Consider the following 14,016-nt stretch of genomic DNA (forward strand, 5'->3'; position numbering starts at 1 on the left):
ATGGTGGGACCACAGCCAGGTCTTCCTCAAAGTCTTGTGTGCCATCATTGGACTTTGCTTTGTAGGCCTTTAGGCCACCACTGTGCAATCCCCGGATCACATGACCTCTGCCCCACCTGAAACTCTGTGCTTCTTTTAGTCTCCCAATTTGTAAATTTGTATTTCTCTAGCATTGAAGTCTGCAAATTCACACAACCTTCCCTTTTTACCCAAGCCCCTGCACACAGCAGGTTTTAATAGGGATGTTGAGAAAAATGAGAATACAAAAGAAACCAGATCAGCAAATGACAATGAGGCTTTTGATTTGAGCTTGCATTGATGACAACACTGCAAGTGGCTTGCCAAGCATCCAATTTACGACTTTACCTCTTATACTCATGGTGAGTGCTTCATGAGTTGAAATCATCTTTTGTGATTAACTTTATATACTGCTTATACTAACACCATGCCCACCTGAGCAATTCATAAATATTTCAGGAGGAGAAACACAGTGATCTTCCCCAACACAGCCATATAACAGTTTCAACATAATTAGTAGCATTTCTGGATCCTGCATAGCACTCTTATAATGTGGATGATGGAGGAAATGAATGGCTCTAATTATACCTTATTAAATCTTACTAATCCTCATTAGAACCCTATTATTCTTTATAAGTGGGTTAATGGGGGAAAAGAAAAAGAAATGCTGGTCAAGTCCCGTTATATTCTGATGAGGATTGGGTAAATCCATTCTTACTTTGTGTGATACCAGGTGTCTTTCATATTAAACAGCAGTTCTTAGAACATGGGTTTGCTGAAATGTTGAAGGTAGAGTAAGTGAACCGTGTTGGAATAGGATCTGATCTTTTTAAAGCCCCACAACAAAATCTCTTTTAAGAGTTCATTTTTTCCTATTTTAAACTTTGTTAGTTGCAAAGAGAAACACATTTCATTATTGCGTGGAATAGGTACTTTTGACCTTATCTCTCTGCTACTATCTTCACATTTTTGTATGTGTAGATGAGAATTTGAGAGGAAGAGAGATTAAGCAATTTGAACCCAGGAATTCAAAGACCTTGCACAGGAAGGTGTTAAATGGATGGTAAGTGCAATAATATATGTTTCTGCATCTATTTCTTTAATTCTTGGTCAAAAAAATTACACCAAATCCCAGAAGAACCAAGTTTTGGAATGTTCATGGATAGGCAACTCACAGTGTACTCTCAATATTCATGAATGGGAATTAAGTCCTGCTGGAGGCCAGGGCCTCCTGTTTGGGTGGAAACATCACGGGATTAGTCACTGACTTGGATGGGTGGAGGTGAGTTCAGGTGCTTTTGTGCTGGGCAAGTCACTTTACCTTTTTTCCTCAAATGTAAATGGGGGATTATGTCCTATCTAAAACAAAGATCAAATAAACCGCTGAGAAAGCGTCTTAATGATGTGCTGAAGTGAGGGGTTATTATTGTAGATATCAATAGGATAGAAATAGAGGGAAACAAAGTCCCCAGCCCTGAAGCACCAGCCAGGCAATGACTGCCGCAGATTATAACCCTTCCACATAGTAAATGGTGGTTTTCGTGACTGCTGACATTCACAAATGTCAGAGGGAAAAACATCCAACTCTCACTTTCCAAGAGCAGGTTCGCCTTTATTCAAACCAGTTCACCTAGTTCGCTGGTTTCTTTTTGGAGCTATAAACACAGAATAAGGGTTCTGGGCTTCAGGACCAGGCTGTGAAATACACGTTGAATTCCAGGGGTTCGTTTATTTGAGCACAGGACCGGGGAAGCAGCGTCGTTGCTGTTCAGGGCCGTCAATCAGACCTTCCAGGAACCGATTCTGGGCCAAAGGAAGTTGGAAATGTCCACACTGGGTGGTCGGCGCGGCCCCGGGCCCCTAGCCTGGCTCGCCGCTCGGCGGGAAGGAGGGAGTCGGGGCCCTGGCCGGCGGCGGGAACTGGGATTGGGGGCCTGCGCGCCCCGGGCCCGCGCCTGGGTGGGTGGCGTGCCCGACCCTGCGCGCGGCGGATCCTCGGGGAGCTTCACTTTTCTCAGGTGTTAGGCGCCGGGCTGGGAGCTGGTCTTTGCCAGCTCCGACACCCAGTCCGTTCTGGGTCCTGCTGGGAATCCGGGGCGAAGCCAGGGCCGAGTTCTCCGAAGGGGTCTCCAAAGCGGGCTCTCCGCTGCTCAGACTCAGCGCCCTAACTTGGCGCCTTTAAGAGCAGGCGCAGGTTCTCCCAGTTCTTCAAACAGCCCCCGACTCGGCCGCTTCCTCCGCCCGCGCCTCCTTCCCCTTCCTCCGGCGCAGGCAAAGCCTCCGCGCCCCCCGCGCGCTCTCCCTCCTCTGCAAGCCCCCCGCAGGCCGGCGCCCGCCCCCGAATTCCCAGGACGTGGGACGTCCGCCGCGCGCCCACCTTTCGGGCCGCCGGGCGCGCGGCGGCGCCTCCCCCACCGGCGGCGGCGCGGCGCGGCGCGGCGGCCGCGGGCACCCGCCTTCCCATACCTTACATGGACAAATGCGCGCCGGCAAAGTCAGGAATTCAGGCCCCTGACGTCAGCCTCCAGCTCTCAGGGCACCGCACGGGAGACCGAGGGGAGGGGGTGGGGACGGTGGGGAGGAAGGAGGGGGAAAGGCACCAACCAGCAGCCGCTCCAGCCCTGCCGAAGTTTCACTTTTTGTCTGTGGGTTCGCTCCCGGGCCCCGCGCGAGCTTTCCCGGGATAAGTAGCTTTAGCGAGCAGGGGGACAGCCGGGCGCTGCAAGGTAAGGGTTGGCTGCACGGCCCGGGGCGCCGGGCACGTTGCGGGGCGCGGGGCCGGGCCCGTCCGGGGCTGGGGACAATGGGAGGGGGAGTGCCCGGGCACCTCCTCCTACGCCTTTGCCTCCGCCTCCAGCCGCCGCCGCCGCCGCCGCTGCCCTGGCTGCCTCCTCCTAGAGGTATTGTTGCAAATCCTCCTTCCTTCCCCCCACCCTCCGCCCGCGGGCGCCTCGGGAACCCCCGGCCTCCCCTGGCGCGAGCGCCTCTGGGGTGGCAGGACCGCGGGCGCAGGGTGTGGAGTGTGCACCCTGCCCGGGCCGAAGGGCCCGCGGTGCGGAAGTGCCGGCCGCGCTGCAATCACTGGGGTGCACACCGTTGAAGGGAGACCCCGAGTTTTTGGGGAAGCTCAGGTCGCGGTCTGGGCGGGGTTGGAGCCCTTCCCTGCGTGACCCCAGCCTGGGCCTTTCTGGGCGCCCAGGGGGCGGGGCCACACCCAGCCGCTTAGAGCTTTCGCGGAATCCCAGTTGTCACTGTGGAAGGGGCCTAGGAATCTAGTCATTTCAGGCCCCCCCCCCCCCCCCATTTCACAGTTGGGGCAACTGAGGTCCAGAGAGAAGGAGGGCCTCCTCAGAAGTCAGTCACTAAAGGCCGAACTGGAATTAAAATAAATGGCTCCCAATTCCTAATTTCTTTCTCCAAGCATTTCTCCAGCGCCCACTGTGTGCCAGGCGCCTTGGTGGGTTGTTGGGTCAGAGAGGCAGCCAAGGGCCAGCTCCTGCCCTTAGAGAGCGCTCAGACCACCGAGGGGCCCAACCTGACCCAAGATAGAAAGTGCTGAGTGTTGGGGGAAAGGCGTGGATAACGTCTTCATGGGCTCAGGAAAAGGAGTTTGATTTCCTGGTCCCTGGAGAGGGAACAGAAATGGCCCTTTGGAGGGGCCCGGCGCTTTATGAGGGCCTTTTGAAGGGTGGGAGTTTTCTGAAGCCCGCCAGAGACGCGGGGAGGCCACTTGGGGGGTGGGAGGTGGGGCTGGGGGAACTGTAGACCAGAGAATACTAAATAAAATGTGGAGAGTAGAGATGAAGCTGTAGAGGTACTGTATTGGGGGCATGGGGTTGGAGGGAGGGGGTACATGAGATGAGTTAATCTGTGGAATTGTGCCTAAGTACTCTGACAGAGCAGTGTCTTTGGGACTTTGGGATGCTAGGGAGACCAGAAGATCTCTCTGGCTTCCCTTCCCAGGAATCACTGCCTTCCAGCCCTCAACACAAAATGCAAAAATTTAGGATCATCTCTGAGTTACTTTCCTAGTACCAGATTTATTTATTTCCAATCCTTTTTCCCTTTCCACTTCCTCCCCCTTTTCTAAATTCTTGCTTTTCAATAAAACTCATTCATACTAAGGTGTCAGTGACTTAATAATGGCTTATGTCTCCCAGAACTTGTGCATTTTAAGAAAGCCTTTAAGTGGAGGGAAGGGAAGGAACTAATGCCCCTCCCCCCCTTTCCAATCCTTACTGTCCCTCACTCTTACAGATGGGGAAACAAAAAGGCTCAGAGAAGGTTTTACCATGTTACCTGGCATCTTCTATCGCCCTGTCCACTTTCCATTAAATGCAGCAAATTTCTGGGTTAAGGGGGCTTCCCAGTTCCTTTGAGTTACACTCTGCCCTTACCCAAAAACCCATCATCATTCCAGCATCTTAAACCATAGTTCTGAAATCCAATCCAATCTGACTATCCCCCCCCCAATCATCCCAGTTCCCCAAAAAGGCTCAGAGAAGGTGGGTGCTACAGTGAATAATGGTGGATGGTGGAGGGGGGCAGAATTTCCAATAGGGTTCACTCTACCTCATGACCAGTGTTTCTCCCTTCAGGGTTCCTGCCAGTCCTGGGGACCGTTAAAAGGGAAGAGTGTGTGTCTTGCATTTAATCTTTGCAAGACAGTCGCTCAACTCCAGTGTCCAGGCCTTTATAGTCTGGAATGTAGACTCTAGATGGGAGATAAGTAGTAGGGGTTCAGTCTTGGGACCTTTGGGTCCCCCAGGGTCATGCTCCCTATAAACAGCTGGCTGGCCTAGAGTTGGCTTTGGGGATGATGGGTAGAGGGAGGAGAATGTGAGCTGCTGAGTGGGTTACTACGGCTTGTACTGATTAGAACTCTTGGCATGACATTTTCTGGGAGAGATGGTCATCATTCTGCGGGAGGTAGACAGTTCCAAACAATGGTTGGTGGGAAAGGAGGCTTGATTATGAAGGGCCTTAAAAATGCCAGGCTCAGGAGTTTGGCTATGACTTGAAGTCATCATTTGAGGGTTTTGAGCGGGCTGGGACATGATTGAGAGGGGAGGTACTGGCATTGGGAAGCCTGCTCCTGCCCATTTCTAAAGAGGCAATAATTTGGCCTATGAATATTATCAGTGGGTGTTTGCTCACTTACTTGACATGTATTACTGAGAACCTATTATGCGCCATTGGCAAATATGAAGATTTTATAGCGTGTGCCTGTATTTTAGAGACAAATAAGTTGTATTTCATCCGTTCTAAGGCACACTTTTTCAAATTTTAATATCACTGAAATTAGGCTGTCTTATAATCACAGATGTGTCATAGTTGAACAATTTTTCATTCTAAGTTGATGATGGTACATGTTACAGTCAATGGTTTAGATTTGATAAAAGTTCTTAATCATACCCTGTATGACTGTACAGTGCTTTGCACTTTAGAAAACACTTTCCTGTCAGATATTCCATTTGAATCTCAAAAATCCCCTGAGAATTGGGCCTGGTGGCACTGTCATCTCCATGGTAACTCTTGCCCAAGGTCACAGCTAATTAGAAATGTGTTCAAAATTACAACCCAGAACTTTGACTCTTGGTATTAATGTGTGACTTTACCGTGCTGTGGAACTCACATGGGTTAATGGGGAACTGGGGTGGTTCGGGGGGATAGTCAGATTGGATTTGATTTCAAAACTATGATTTAAGATACTGGAATGATGATGGGTTTTTGTCCAAGGGCAGAATGTAACTCACAGGGACTGGGAAGCCCCCTTAGCCCAGAAATTTGCTGCATTTAATGGAAAATGGATAGAGCGATAGAAGATGCCAGGTTAACATGGTAAAAGCAGAGGATGGGACACACGGCTGTTTTTAGATAGAGAAGAGCAGTGCAGGAAGCGCACAAGTTCAGGAGAGTCCCTATTTTGAACCAGGAACTGGCTGGCCCTGAGACTACAAAGATGAGAGGGACAGGGTCCCTTTCCTTGAGGACCACGCGTGGGCAGCGCGTGTCTTCGCGCGCACCCGCGTGTCCTTGCGCTCGTGCACATACCGTTTTCCGGGTATGTTTCGGCCACTGTGCGCTGAAGAGGGTCCATTTCAAGGAGGCCAGCACAGGGGGAGTGGGGTCTGAAGAGAATCTGGGGGGCTAAGTAGGCGTTGCCCAAGTGGAGGAAGGACAGTAAGAGTATCTGTGAGGCGAATGGAGAAGTAGGGAGCCATCACTCTTGAGGCTGTGTTTTGAATGGCTAATGTGAAGAGGCCTGTGGGAATTGGAGAGAGGGGAGGACTTTTTTTTTCTCCTAAGTAGATTTAACTTTACCTTGTAGGCTATAGGGGCCATTAAATGGTTCCCTAGAGATTCACAAGAGAACAAGCCTGGGCAGAAGCTCTGAAACCATCTCTGGAGATAGGTATTTGGATAGTAATGCAGGAAGCGTAGTAACACATTTAAGTAATTGCTTGAGTGAACCTGAGACTTTGACCTTGGGCAGTAATTAGAGTCTCAGCTCTGTTCATTGGTGGGTGGGAACTTTTCTTGGAACAGGACTTGGAAGGCCGTGCCTTGCTGGAAGACACCGAGGTGAGGAAGGGGAGGTAAAGTTATGCTGTATGTAGGAACCTCCTATCTGGGTGGAAATCCAGGGCTTATAGGTGTGTATGAGACAGAAAACCTGAGGGTGAGGGGAAGGGAGGCAGCAATGGAAGTGTGTTGTGGGTCGGCTCTAGGTTGCCTGGAGGCCTGGAGGAAATGGCCAGTGCATTCCTAATGCAGGTCACAGAAATGAGAAAGGACACAGCTGTATCCTTGAGGCCTTCATCTCTTCTGACTTTCCACAAATAGGGTGAGTGGGTGGCCAGAGGGTTAATGAGATTCATGCTTGGAAGCAGCTAAACCATAGAATTGAGGCTAAAAATTGTTAATATTCCTACTGTTCTTTCTTAATCATAGTAGTAATAATAATATAACTCTGAAAAACTTTTGAGTGCTTGACATGTCCTTTTATAATTCTCATACTGATTTATTAAAGTTGGTTTTGTGATTATCAGTTTCACTTCACAGATGAGGTGATGAGTTTTGTTAAATAAGGTTATACTACTACTAAGTGACACGGCCCAGTTTCCAACCTTTGCCTCATCTATAGGCTCGTCACCACTTTTTTATTTTTTATATTTTATATATATATATGTCTTTATTAATTTCAGAGAGAGGAAGGGAGAGGGGGAGAGAGAGATAGAAACATCAGTGATGAGAGAATAATTGACTGGCTGCCTCCTGCACGGCCCCTCCTGGGGACTGAGCCCACAACCCAGGCATGTGTCCTGACCAGGAATCAAACCTCGCTCTTCTGGATCATACATAGTTCGATGTTCAACTCCTGAGCCATGCCAGCTGGGCTTGTCACCACTCTTTTATGTGCCCGCAAAATGAAAAATTTAAATCGACACTGATTTTTAGTGCTCTTCCTTGGAACTTAATTCAGTATACATTTATTGGGCCCTAGCGGGATCATGTGGGTGAGCAGTCTTCTCAGTTCCACATTGGTGCTCCACCATTCTCTCTGTTAAGATACTACCACTCCCTCTACACTTTGGGTGTTTTCTCTTCCCAGATCTAACTGGAGAAGCCAGAGCCTGTCTAGCAAATTTCCCCCCCAATATTACCCCCTATCCGGTCCTCTGTAGTGATAAAGACCCCCTCCCCCCAGGTTTATTGAAATATAATTGAGATACATCATGTTATACATTTAAGGTGTACAGCATAAAGGTCTGACTTATATATATTGTGAAATGATTACCACTATAGGTTTAGTTAGCATTCTTCATCTCATATAGATACAAAACAAAAAGCAAAAAAAAATTTTTTTTTTCTTGTAATGAGACCTTTTGGGATTTATTCTAACTTTCATATAAATCATAGACTAGTGTTAACTGTAGTCACCATGTTGTACATTACATCCCTAGTGCTTAGGTGATAAAGATTTGATGGAGTGTCTTGACCTCAGTCTCATTGCCCTTGACCTAAGGCTCCTGGGAAAATGCTAGATGTCCTGTGGAGTTGAGCCAAATAGCTCTTGTTGGATCCTGCCCTCCCTAGGTCATGTTGACACCTTCTTCCAAGAAGGCTTGCAGGCTCAGGACTCAAATGCTTCCTGTGGCCAGCCTGCCTCAGGTAGTTCAATTGCATTTTTATGATTCACAGATATAGGCATTTTCTGTGGAGAGACCCCAGGAATGGCATCCAGCAAAGTAAATAAGACCTTGGTTTTCTCGTCTTTGAATCTCTTATCATCCTTGGTGCTCTGAAGATGTTCAGTAACTTTTTGCGAAATGAATGAACTGAAACAATATAAGTACCAATTACCACTTGTCCTTACGTGTTTGCTTGTCTTTGTCTCCACTCCACTTTAAAATAAGCTTCATGGCTCGACCAGGCATGGCTCAGCGGTTGAGCGTCAACCTAGGATCCAGGCGATCGGGGTTCGATTCCCGGTCGGGGCACATGCCCGGGTTGCAGGCTTGATCAATGACTCTCTCATCATTGATGTTTCTATCTCTCTCCCTCTGCTTTCCTCTCTCTGAAATCAATAAAGATATATTTAAAATAAGCTTCATGAGTATCCCAAGGATACGATTGTTGATGGTCATGCTCCCAGTGCCCAGAGGAGTGCCTGGCACATGTCAGGCACTCTGGAAATATTTGTTAGATGGTGAAAGGGATTGATTAAGTTTACTGCAAACACAGATGGCAATGGTGGGGGAAGGGATTGTTTTTACTGACTCAGAAGTTTGAGCCTGTGGGCATAGGACTCCTTTGAGATTCACCTATGCTGTATCTGCCAGAGATGGCATTGGGCAGCCCCACTGTCAGGGTCAAGATTAGGAGTACAGAATTGAGTCGAAACTAGCTATCCTAAGAGTAATTGCAACTGAAACTGCTCTTTCAGTTTTCTCTCACACAGACAGGTGGTTCTGCTGTCTTTGAACATTCCTTTGTTTTCTTATCCATGCCTTTGCCTTTGCTTTTGCTTATGCTGTTTTCTCTACCTGGAGTTTCTGGCCTGTCCATGGTCTCTACCTGTTGTAAACCTATAACCCTTTAAGTTCAAAACCAAAACCCACTTTGTGCCATGAAGTCATTCCCGGACTCCTTGCCCCCTTCTATCCTATATATGATCTAGCTCAGCCTCTTGTATTCAGTTTTGCACATGTGTACTGAGTGATTACCATATGCTAAACAGAAATGCTGGATACTGGCTTACAAAGGCAAGGGTCTGTTTTCAAGGGTTTTGATTCTATCATAAGAGAGAGACTGAAACAGAACATGGTAAGGCTTTCTTAAAGTGATGAGCAAAGGGCTAATGGGAGCACTAAGAATGGAGTGACCAAGCACCTGGAAGAACATATGGATGCTCATGGAAAAGTCTGGCTTGAATTTTGAACAGATAGTAGGAGTTCATATGGTGGACCCGGTGCTAGAGCTTTCCAGGCATAGAGATCTTTATATGCATAATCCTGAGGCCTAAGGGGGCTTGCAGAATGAAGGGCGTGCTTGGAGATCACTGTGAAAGATGGCCCTGAGGGTTAGATGGTAAAGACTTAAACAGTAACTAAGGATGATGGCTCCCTTTTAAGGAGGGCAGGAAGGCTATTGTTACTTTTCCAGCAATGGAGGGTCTTGTTGCTTCTGTGCTTCAGAGAACTCTGGTGGCAGAATGATAAAAGATTAAAAACCACAGGCAGGGTCCTGCTTAGGAGGCTGCTGAAATGTTCCAAGGCAGGAATACTGGGCCTGTACCAAGTCAGCAGAGCAGAGAGGGAAAACCGGATTCCAGAAACTGTTTGCTATTGTAATCATATTAGGCAGCTTAGCTCTTACTCTTGTCCTTCTAATTATTAGCTAGCTTATCAGCCTTGGCAGAAAAAACTGTTTTATGTGACCAAAGGTTGTAGGCAGTAGGAGAACCAGCAAGCTGGCATCCAGTGCCTGCCTTAGAAGTACGGGCTGGGGCCTTGGTGGCCAGAGTGACCTGCTTCCTCATTGCACTGGAGAGGAAACAGGCCCCAGGGAAAGGGACAGACTTGCTCTGTCACATCTTTGTCAGCTGAGCTGGAATTGGGCTGTGGCCAACTCTCTTTCAAAGGTGTTTTTGATTCTGTTTCTGCTGAGCCTTGCCTGACATTCCTTCTCCACCCACCCCCACCCCTCACCCCCAGGGGCTTTGCTTGGGAGAATTTGGGAGGGGATATAATTTAGAGATCACTGTTTCTAGGCTTGAACCTTGTGCTTTGCACTTTGAAGACAGAGTGATTAAGATGGTTCAGTTTGAGTTTGTGTGTGGTTTGGGAATTTATTTCTTTTACTACCATTCATGTCTGTGGCTTGTTTGCAAAAACCAAGCTTCTGATTCCTTGATAACTCCCAGGTTCCTTACTAATGACAGCCCCACCCCCACCCCTGCACTCCCTTTTTATTTTTACTTATTTTTGCTGGCCAGGATTGGATCCGATCCTCCTCTTTTTTTCCTTCTCTCTTAAACCTGCCCATCACAGCCCATCTCACAGAACCCATTAGTATTTCATAGCCTTCATAGCACTTTTTATGTGGCAAATACATTTTACAATCATTTTTATTATTCAGTTCCCAACTGCAATCCAAGAGATGTGTCAGCAGGATCAGTCTTGTCTCTGAGTGTGGGCAAGCATTCAGTGGTGAAGAAACCTTCCCACAGGGTGCCTGGCCTTAAGTGGCAGAGTGAAAATCAGGCTTCTGTTTCAAAAGCTCCTGTCCTACTCCTTAAGTTCTATAAGTGAGCATGAGAAATGGATGTGAAAGTCCTTAGCAAGCCCTGTACACAGGCAAAAAAAATTATTATTATTTTATTATGTGATAATTAGTAACATTAGCTGCCCGTGTCTGTGATTTTGGAAGAAAACTGAGAATCAGTTTGGGGACTCCAGAGTCCTGAGGGCCCCGGGCAGTATCGTCACTGATGGTTTTTGGTATAGGAAAAACAAAGACCTGTGTTTGAGCCACCCACTAGCCCTGTGATCTCAAACAAATTCCAGAATATTCCTGAATTTCAGTTACCTTCAACTAGAGATCATATGATATATCACAGTGCATTTGTGAGAACCAGAGAAATATACATGATTGTGCTCTATGAAAGGTAATACAGTGTGTAATGTGGCAATTCCTGGTGTCCGGTGTGGTGCTTGTCACACAGGGATGGCACCTTACCCTTCTGGTGGATATCATGGGATTTAGACCCACCCAAGTTCAATCCTAGCTGTGCTCCCTGGGTGGTCACAGGCTCAATTTGGTTTACTGACTTACTAATTTTTGACCTCTTATTAATGAGGGCACCGCTGTTGACAATAGTGTGCTCTGCAAAGTGAGGTGAGTGCCACAGACATTCACAGGCATTTCTTGGCTATGCAGGGATGGTTCATTAGCAGTGAATGGCGGTGCAGTGTCCCTTCTCCCACTGTGACCATCCCTCTCTTGGATTTTGTTTGTGTTGTGGTTTTCAGTCTTGCAGAGTTTGCTTCTACTGCAGCAATTGCTTGTGTCATGGTCTCACATTAAATCCCCTTGTAGTTCAAATGGAAAACTGGTTTTGAGGGGTGATGTCAGGTCACTTCTTCAGAGACTTGTGTGGGAAGCTTTCATCAGGCATCTAAGCAAGGGATCAGGACAGGGCAGGGCTATTGTACTGACCTTCAAGAAATGTGCTTTGGCCTCTTTCTACCTCCAGGATGGGTACCTTTGCTACAATAGCTATTGTCAGCATTTCTTAGTCACTCTGGCCATCAACCAGCAGCTCAGCTGCCACGTTGCAGAGGGCTTCAGGATGTAGGATCACATGGCTGTGAGCAAATGTAGTGTGAGTTCTTTGGCATTCCCAGGAGACCACATTTTGGATGTAAGGGATTCCTATCTATCTTCAACATTAGCCTCCATTTCCTTTCTGTAAAAATGGCTGTAGCAACAGTGCTTGCTGGAGAGGTAGAGGGAGTGTTCTTTCTGGTTTGCCCAGGACAGCCCTTGTTTATGCCTGTGTCCTGGTATAGTATGAATAGTGTCCCGTTTACTCTCAGAGGTGTTCTGATTTGGAGGATGAATTACATGGTCACCCTACTTGTAGGTGAGCTTTGGGTGAGGTTGTGTAAGTAATATGCATAAGGCCAGGTCTAAGGAAGGACTCAACACGCATACATTGTTTCTTTTAGAGGGGGTGTTAGGTGCTCAAGAAATGCTTGTTTGATAAACTGCATTCGAAAAATTAAACTTTGAGGATGTTTGAAAAAGATGTCTACATTGTAGGCACTTAGAGTTTATTAGATTTGATAAAAACATGTTAATACCTGTTTAAAATATAAGAAAGTGCCACAAGAGTGGTATAAATGAAGGACTTAAGGAGTGGGAGAGTCCACTGGAACATGTGCAGAAATCTGTTGGAAGTGCTGGCCTTAGGTTGGACATTGAAGGATGGGAAGGCTTAGTGTGGTGGGGCAGCTAACATTGCTCTGGCTACTAAAAGGTGAGAAATAAGATTGAGTCTCTGTCCATGTGTGTACTTCAGTTGAGTTTTTGAATCTATTGTTTCCCATCCAGTGGCCCATCTTGGTAAAGATCTCTAACTATCACTGTGATAGCCCAATGTGATACTAAATTCTGTGCCAAGAGGTCACAGAATAATCTGTACTTACTCTTCCACATAAATTTCCACTGAATATTTACTTGTTTAGTTCCCAGGAAGAAAGAAAAGAAACTTACACTGCACCCAGAGCTTCGGTCTTGTTTGGTATGAAAAGTAATCATTTTTAGGAACTGCAGTAGGGAGTTGCCACACAGAGGGTGGAGTGTACCTTGACTCATGGGAAAGGCAAACTCTGCAGTGACCCAGAGGGTAAGCAGCACTTTTTCTTAGAACGAGGTGAAAGTTAGGTCAGCTTTCCAGTAGTCCTCTCATTTCCAACCTGAGAATCTCTCTTCTTGGCCTCAGCCTAGCAGCTTTACTTGGAGAACAGGGTTCTAGTATGGCAGCTGGACAGAATGCTAGAGATACATTTGTCCATCTATTTGACAGAATCCTGTGTTTATTTATACAACACTATGTGCCATGAGTACTTGTGAACGACTGAGTGGAAATCTTGTCTAATTTGAGGGATGTGATCCCTACCTCCAGGAGATCATTTAAATTAATACAGTTTGTAAAAGTATGTGCTATCCTATACCCACCAATGTAAAAGAAGTGTGTGTTTCTCCATTTTAATCTTTATCCAGTCTCAGAGATTTCCCTGCTTTGCTTTTTCCTGCCTCCCTAATCTACCACCAATGAATTTCATGTAGCCCCTCTTGTGTGTCCTCCATTAATTCTGATGTATAAAACAAGCTGTAAAACTGCCATTCTCTGGAGTGTTTTCTCAATCTGTTGAGATTTTGCTTCCCAGCAATTGTCATCAGTTTGTCTCAAATAAACTCAAAAAATTAAAAAAAAAAAATGTGCAAAAATATCTGATGGCTCCGATTGAACAGTGACTAACTCTAGGGACCTGTGAGAAACTTCACAAATGAAAAGACCATCATTTGATTGGGTCTTGAAGGATGAGTGGGGATTTTTTTGGTGGACCAGAGGAGGAAAAAGTAGGAAATACCATGGACAGAGACACAGAAGTGAGGAAGTGCATGGTACTTTGAAAAGTTGGAGTCTGTGGGGATGACTACCTAGTAGAGAGGCCTGGAGATGAGGGTAGGACTTAGATCGATAAAGGTCTTGATTGCTGCACTGAGGACTTGAGACTGCACTATGAAAGAAGCATCAAGTAGGGAAGTGGGGTGATTGGATCTGTGCTTTAGGAAAATAAATGGTTATAGTATACACTGGATGGATTGGAGGGGAGGGTACTGGAGATGGTGAGATATATTGTAGCTCAGGCAAGAGATAAAGCAAAGCTGAATTAGGGTTGAGGAAATGGGTATGAGGGACAT

At 46.8% G+C, this 14,016-nt stretch overlaps 1 protein-coding gene across 3 annotated transcripts in view; it reads left to right on the forward strand.

Annotated features, from left to right (window-relative positions):
* Window positions 1-2,469: 2,469 nt before the first annotated feature.
* The window catches only part of LPP (LIM domain containing preferred translocation partner in lipoma), a 617,231-nt gene continuing 605,684 nt past the window's right edge, over window positions 2,470-14,016 (forward strand). Inside the window, exon 1 of one of the 3 annotated variants that reach the window (XM_081138106.1) lies at window positions 2,470-2,744. The gene's annotated coding sequence lies outside the window, so the exon portion shown is untranslated. Of the gene's footprint in view, window positions 2,745-2,817; window positions 2,919-14,016 lie in introns of those variants that run through there. The other 2 variants (XM_081138104.1, XM_081138105.1) reach the window with 2 other exon arrangements.

The sequence above is a fragment of the Miniopterus schreibersii genome (genome assembly GCF_964146895.1).
Source record: "Miniopterus schreibersii genome assembly, chromosome: 5".
In the NCBI taxonomy this organism is placed as follows: domain Eukaryota; kingdom Metazoa; phylum Chordata; class Mammalia; order Chiroptera; family Miniopteridae; genus Miniopterus; species Miniopterus schreibersii.